This window comes from Artibeus jamaicensis, unplaced genomic scaffold (genome assembly GCF_021234435.1).
Source record: "Artibeus jamaicensis isolate MK-2021 breed Jamaican fruit bat unplaced genomic scaffold, CSHL_Jam_final contig_465, whole genome shotgun sequence".
Lineage (NCBI taxonomy): Eukaryota > Metazoa > Chordata > Mammalia > Chiroptera > Phyllostomidae > Artibeus > Artibeus jamaicensis.
Window position 1 is genome coordinate 8,628,715 of NW_026521843.1, and position 8,008 is coordinate 8,636,722.

General features: G+C 42.9%; 1 non-coding gene across 1 annotated transcript; it reads left to right on the plus strand.

Moving 5' to 3' along the window:
* Positions 1 to 434: 434 nt before the first annotated feature.
* LOC119054036 (U6atac minor spliceosomal RNA) lies at positions 435 to 561 on the plus strand. Its single transcript, XR_005083431.1, has one exon. It is a non-coding gene; the product is annotated as a U6atac minor spliceosomal RNA (small nuclear RNA).
* The last annotated feature ends 7,447 nt before the right edge of the window (positions 562 to 8,008 follow it).

The window sequence follows — 8,008 nt, forward strand, 5'->3', positions numbered from 1 at the left end:
TTTGTTTCACCTCTTTCACATTAGCTAAATGTTTCCCTTTGAGAACTTTTTTTTATCTGGGGAAACCAAAAAAAAAAGGTCTTTTGGGGTGGGATCAGGTTAATAGGCAGGGTGGGGCTCGGGAGTTATGCTGGTTTTGGTCAAAAACTGCTGGACACAGTAGTACAAAGAGGGCAGGCACACTTGTCAATCACCCATCAGGAAACAGGCAAATGCATTGAAAGAATCTTCAAAGAAATTCACTGAAGCTGAATGCAACCTTTCACAACAATGTCAGCTGGTGCATCCGATACACATGGGTTCCTAGGACACTCACCTATGGGGGAGCCTGTGCTACAAAGGCCCACCCTCCAGAAGATAACCTCAGTTTTCTGGCGCTCCCTCATATTTCTCCATGTAGAATAGGCCTTCATTCCTTCTTTTAAGAATGTTAGGTGTTGTATGAAAGGAGCGAAGGTTAGCTCTGCCCTGGACAGGGATGGAAGAGGCCCTTGGGCCTAACAACACGCATACAGTTAAGGTGTTTGGCACCTACTTCATGGCATCGAACCACTGCTTTTTTTAAACAAAGGAAAAAACTGAGACTTCGACAAAATTTGCAATTAATAGCTGTATTAATATCACTGTAAATTAACATATGCAGAATATGGAAAAGTGCTTCTGAAATTGGACAGAAGTGTGGAAATCATATACATTTCTATAATAGCTTTATACTATTATAGAATAAATATATATACATTTTAAATATATATATATATATATTTCTGTACTTAAAGTACAGCATAGGGAATATTGTAAATAACATATTGACTATGTACAGGGTCAGGTGGGAACTAGGGTTAGCAGGGTGATCACTGTGTAAGTTACATTAATGTCTAATCACTGTATTATACAACTGATGGTAATATAATATGTAAACTATAATTAGAAATAAAGTTAATATATGTATGTAAAAAAAAAGAGTGTTAGACCTTATCAGTTCCTGGCATATAGTCAGAGCTCAGGAATAGGCACTGAATATTGTTATAAGCCTTTTCAAGGGGTGGGAAAAATGGTGAGGAGCAGGGCTGTGCCGTGGGTTGTAGTGTATATTGAAGAGTGAGGCAGTTGCAGTCAGATCCTAGTTTTGCCAGACTAGCCGGTATACGAGGTCTCAGGCCACATGTAAAGTAGGCGGAAGAATGACTGCCTCAAACTGCGTGAGAACCAATGAGTTCATGCATGTCAGTGTGGACGCCCGGCAGGCACGCAATGGGCAATCACCGTTTGTCCGTGGAGGCCAGCGATTTCCAACCTTTTTATCTCAGGGCACACATAAACTGATGACTAAAATTTGGTGGCACAACAAAAAAACTACATGTTTTTATCTCATCTGGCAAAACAAAAAGTATGGTTTTGATTCTATCACACCAGAATGCTGTGATCATGTTGGCCGCTGTCATTTTTTTTTAATTTGACAATCTAACAGAAAAGAGGTCCATGCCCTTGACTAAGCAGTCAGGTACTGCATGTCTAAACATTCTCGCAGCACGCCAGAGAGCCGTGACACGGCTGGTCACTGCTGGTTCAGGGCATTTTGTGCAGCACTGTGCATAGCCCTGTGACTGCTCGGGTTAAAATCCCATTTAACTACTAACTTAGGTAGGTTATTTGACCTTCCTGAGCCTTCATGTCTCATGGTAAAATAGAGATACAACACCGGCTCAAAGGGTTGGTGGAAGGATTAAGTAAGGGGTTTTTTTGGTTTGTTTTTAAGTGTATGTGATAATGGATGTCTTCAACCTCAAACTTTGGGCTTATAAAGTGGCTTCAGTAACTGTATTTTCAGGGAAGGTGAAAAGGAAGGAGATCAATATTTACTTCAGTCAGTTACAATTTGGGAGGATTAAAAACTCAGTAACTTGGTAGCACCGTGAGTGTCCGAAGTACCTCCTACTGGCAGAGCAAGACCCTGAGCGACCTTTGCCCCTCTGCTGACCTTGGCTGCAAATGAACATCTCTTTAGAGCTGCAATTGACAATATTGTTAATGCCAGAATAACCAGCAACTGATAGTGCTAAGAAATGATTTCTTTACACTCTATCAGTCTTTTAAAATTTGAGCACAAAATGTTGAAAATGAAGCAGCAATAATATTTACTTTTTGATAAAATGTCAGATTTATTTTTGTACCTCAAATGTGCAGTCCATAATAGTGATACTCAGTTTCTGCCTTGGCTTGTAGCCAAGTATTGATTCTGCTATTTCAGCTGGGTCAAAACCAGCACACCCAGAAGAACGTGCAGTACATGGTCAACTACCTGAAAATTACAAGCACTCTGTGGAGGGGTGTTTTATTATTATCAGTTGTGAGGATGCAGGGGTTTCCCTGTTGGCCTGAATAACACAATGTATAGGAGGCTGTTCTGACGTACTGTGTACCTTAGGCAAGTTTATTATGCCTCTTTCTGGCATGATTTGCCCAAAGGTAAAACAAGGGGGTGGTTGGGCCTCCAGGGCCTCTGACGCTGGACTTGCTTCATCCTCACCCAGCACTCTCAGGGTTTCCCCCTCTCACCACTGCAGGTATGCTGTAGATCTAAGAAGCAGCCCACCTGGGCCACTAGCCCTTCATTCTTCTTCCAGACGCTACGAGTAAGGTCAGTAGGAAAGCCGACGCCGTGAGAGAGATGACAGAGAGAGGGATAACGCACCCCTTCCTGATGATCAAACATGGGGGTGGATACATGTGTCCCCAGAACAGCTCAAATGGAAGACAACAGCATGCCAGTGAAGATGTAAATGAAGGGAAACTCATTTTGGTGAAGAACCTAGATGGAAAAATCTATGAGACAATGAGCAGTGCCAAGAAGTGGCTGAGAGACCCAGTGCCTCTTCTATTTCCTGTTCCTTCATCAAAGAAAATGGTAGGGAAGACCTGGCCATTGACTGGGCTCTACGTTCCAAGTCGTTACTAAGTATCTGACATGCATTTTCTATCGACTGCTCATTATAACACTACCAGATGTGTAGTAAAAACGTGCCTTTTATTGATGAGGGAGCCAAGCTTCGGAAAGATTAACATGCACACTAAGGTCATGTAGCCGCAGAGTGTGGTGGCTCACCGTGCCAACCCCGGAGTCAGACTCCCTGAGCACGCATGCCGGATTCACCTTTCATCCATCCTGTGGTCCCGGGCAGTGTTCTGATCTGCAAAGTGCAGATGCTGAGAGTGCACGTGCCAGGGAGTGTAAGTCACTTTTTCCTTGAGTGGTTTTTGGGAAAGTTTCTGCACAGGAGGCCAGTAAACCAAAATACAGGGCAAGGTAGCAGTAGGTTTACAGTTGTAAATATGTGAACCATGGTTTATTCTCATATTGTTGTTTGTTTATTAAGTAGCGTGTTCCATGGTGGATACAACTGTAACCTGCTTCTGCCCCATCCTGTGTTCTGAGTAGCTATGAATTAGAGTAGCTGGGCTTGGATTGCTTGTATTGTGTGAACTCAGGAGTGGGGAGCACGGGCCAGGGGACTTAGTTACTTTCCATCCCTAACTCATAAAATCCTTTGATGGCGTGGGGGCCCTTGAATCTTTGATGCAGTTGACAGATCTCGGAGGGGAGGAGAGTGTGGGGAACTGGAAGAGATTAGCCAAAGAACATGTATGTATGTATGCAAAGCCCTGGACACAGACTACAGTGTGGAGAAGTAGGGGGGGGGCTTGGTGGAGGGAGAAAAGGAAGTGGGTGATGGCCATCTGTAATAGCATCGACAATAAAAATTTAAAAAGAAATCCCTCCTGATACTCATAAAGTTTGCCTTGCATCTCTCCTGGTGCTGCCTGATTCTGGATGGGGCGAACTCCCCATGTTGCAAGGTCAGCATCGGCAGTCTTTTCTCTTACAGAGCACCCTCTTCTTCTCAGTGGTTCTCTGCTGGCAAGGCAGGATGCAGTGGGCAGCTCGCTGACCGCTTTCTCTTCACGCAGAGCTCTTGCTGGGTGGACCAGAATTAGCACAAAAGGGTCTGCATACTGCAATCTGTCGTGAGCGGAGAAGAAAGGGACCTGATTAGAAGAAATAAGTTGTGGCTTTTGTGTGTGCCTCCCTACAGCAGTACTCCTTCTGCGTCCAGGAGGGTTGCAGCCAGAAAAATGAGCAGTGTTGAATTTGCTACAAGTTTACCCGAGATTAAGGGCGAGTTGGATACAGCCAGTATCTTTTGTTCCAATATTGACTCAATCTTGTTGTCACAAATCAGCTATTGATTTTGGGGGTCCCCATTAGTCTCAGGGAAGAGAGCTAATTCTTCTTTCATGTTTGTTTATAGACCAAATTTGGCCAGAGCTCAGGGTGCACTTTTCACCTTGATCTGCGAGTAGGAAGGCAAACACATGACCTCAGTACTAGAAGCCACCCCGGCTGGTCACTCTCCACTGTTTGTTTAATTTCGCCCTGACTTCTGCCTGCCTCCCAGTCCCAGGTATTCGGACATGTTACAAAAAGAAAGGGACCCTGAGATCAAAGCACTGGTCAGGATTTTACTAGGGGGCACCGCTGAAAGAATTTGCAGGCCTGTGTGAATAGCCAGTGCTGTGACCTCTGGAAAATACTTGGCTCTGCAAACTGGGGCTAGCAGATTTATCACTCACTGCGCCCGGGCCTTCCAGGTCAGTCCAGGGTTACTTCTGTGTAGTGTGTGCAAAGCCATGGTAGTTCTGTTACAGAAGCCTGAAGAGCAAATATTTAGAGCACACTTTCATGATGAAAGGGGCTTCTGAAAGCATGGGTTTTTTTTTTTAATTTTAGAATTCCCTATAAAAATTTTAACTTCATTGTTGTCTGCTTGGGATCATGGTCCCTGGACCACCTTCTCCCTTGGCCACCAGCATGGTGGCAGTTCAAGATGGTGGATGCTTTTGTCTTCTGCTATGTGGGATTTTCATTTTTAGTCTGTGAATGGCGAACTCTGTGGACAAAGGAATTCAGAAGGAGAGTCCAGCTCTCTTTGTTTTAAGTCGTACAGGGGTACCTTTCAGTAAAGGGGGAGTAGCAGCATAGACGATATAAAATAACTCTGTTCTATTCTGATTCCATTGAAAGGGCAGTGATTTTACTATGGTTTGCAACATTCTTATTCAAATCTGCAGAATAGGCAATTGATAGGTTGGTAGATTTATGTTCAAATCCTGACTTACTATCTTTTTATCTCAGGTGAGTGATTTTACCTCTTTAAACCTTAATTTCATAATCTGTAAGTGGGAGCACTGTTGGCATTGACCTCAGGGGGTTATTTTTTTAAGGATAAAAATAACCATATGTTTGTTACTTAGCATTATGCCTTCCACATCAATAAAGGGCAACCGATATTACTGATGTTCGTGCTCTGAGAACTCCATTCAACTACTTACTGCAGACCATCACCATTACTTTACAGAGGATACTGAAGGCTTAATGTCTCTTTCACCTCGAAACATTTTTGTGTAACAACCACTTAATTCTAAGAAGTGTCCAAAATGTCCTTGGTGCTTCCTCCATACCAGCTTCTGCTCTGTCTCAGCCCTGCCTTCACGCATCCAGCCCATTTACTCCCCATAACCAACATTTAACTTACACGAGAAGGGAGGCCCGGGAAGTTTCATAACTTGCTCAATGTCATGCTGCTCCGTGTACGAACGAAATCACCGAGCACCAGGTTCTGTCCTCCAAACCTCTGTGCTCTGTTGCCTGTCTTCAGTGCCTCAGGGCTTTCATTCTACATGATCCTCTTGCATTTTTTTCTCCCTTTCTACTAGTACTTTGACATCTTTCTCAAAGAATACCTAGGTTCTTGTCAAATTAAAGGCAGAAACGAATGAATTAATGAACAGATTAGAAATCTTCATCACTCATTTCCTTTAAAACCTGCTCTGGTTGTTGTCCCACTGCCCTGAAACATTCCTCCTGAAGGTCACATTTGAATAGAAAAATGACTGTCCGTGAACCAGAATGTAGGGAATCACTTAGGAGGCTCTTGCAATAGTCCAAAAGAGAGAGGTCAGTAATTGGGACTTGGGATAGTAGTAATGAAGATGGAGAAATTACATTATTTCAGGATATTTGGGAAAGAAAGTGATAAGGATACACTGATTGCTGAAGGAAAGAAGAATCCTGGATGATGCCTCCTGAGTTTTTGGTTTGAATAATTGGTGGGTGGGGTTGCTGTTTATGGGGAAGAATGGGGCTGGAGCAATCATGGGAAAATGTATAGACATTAAGCGGGTATTTTTCTTCTGGGTGAATATTGTAGGGTGGAGATGGTTAAGCACTGTGAGAGTCTGGAGCTCAGAGAAGAGTCACTGACATGAAAATGATATGTGCAGCCATAGGTGATTCCTCAGGAGAAAAGGTAGCCAGAGAAAAAGCAGCTCCGGAGAGAGTGCTGTCATTCAGGAGCCGAGCAAGGAAGGCAACAAAGAATAATGAAAAGAAATGCACGACGATGTGAGAATCAAACGAGGAATGCGGTGTTATTAGAAATTGTGTATGTACTCCTAGAGATGTGCCGAACCTGTTTTGCTGGTGAAAGTTAATACAATTTTACAGAACCTCCCTCCACCACTGACAAGGTCTTGCTCAGCTTCTCTGCCTGCCAAACATTAACTCTTTCTCAAGACTTAGTTCAGTTGCTCCGGAAGCCCACTCCAGTTCCTCACTTCTCATTGCCTAGATGGGTATTTCCGAAGTGCTTTGTCCTTTCCTCTGTCCTAGCCCCAGTAACAGCTGCGCCCTCAGGATTGGGTTATCTTGCTGGCTTATGAACTCTCTGGCTCCAATGAGGTGCGATTCTTGAAGGCAGTCACTGAGTCTCATTTCTGAATCTGCAGCAACTAGCACAGTGATGGTGAAAAAAATGAGTATCTGACTTCGTTGTTGAAGAAAATGCATGAATGCCTAGCTGCCCTTCTGAACTCCAACATTCACTGTCAAATCGTTTAATCTCTGCTAGAGAGCTCCACTGACAGGTTCAACATTGAGTTCTACCTACCATCCAATCCTGACTCTCTCAAATCCATGTAACTCACTTCCCTTGAACCTCCTTCTATTGCTATATAGGGTGCAATGTTCTCAAATCCTTCAAACATGAAAACAAGAAATGAAGTTTGACCGTGTGTGTGTGTGTGTGTGTGTGTGTGTGTGTGTGTGTGTAGTCTCTAGTCAGCCACTTTTCCTGACTGTTTTCTCTCCGTATCTCTTGAATCTGTATCTTATTTCTTTTCTCTAGTTAGCAGTTTGCCCAAGGTCACTGAACTACTCAGATACAGAGCCAGGACTGGACTCCATTCTGTCTGACTCACCAAGTAATATCACCCTTCTGGCTTATGCTTGAGTAACTGGGATCCTTTGAAAATATGGGAGGCAGTTCCAAAGAATGTAACTTGTAATTTTCTGGAAAACTTTGGGAAGGAATATACTCCATGGACTTTTGTTTTGTCTTATTTCTGAGACTCAAACCAGCTATTTTACAAGGCATTGACAGAGAAATAGACGGATGGGCTGGTTTATTTCCCACGATAGGGTGAAATCTGATGACCATCTAAGGGTATAAAAGCTAATAAACTCAGTAAAGTAGTTGTATCTAGAACTTTTCTGCTAAAAATCAGCAACTGCATTCACATTGTACTTTCACTCCCAAAGTTCTAGTCTACTCAGTTTTGATGTCTTCTCCTAAGATTAATTTGCTCCCTAAGAGCTCATACAAGCTGCAAGGAAAACTTTATAATTCTGAATTGTCATACCTTTTTTTTTTTTTGCCTTAACCCTGGATGATATCTAGAGAATGGTTGGTGACAGAATGAATAAATAATTGAATATTCATATTGCATAGTAAGTAAATATATAAATATGTATGTGCAGCAGTACCAATTAGCTCATTGATAGTTTTCTACTTTCTTACTCTTTGGCAATCAACTAAAGATGCAGAAGTTACCTTCACACATTGTGACATTGTCTTCCCACGAGTAACGGCTCTGCATCCCAAAATCATAAATT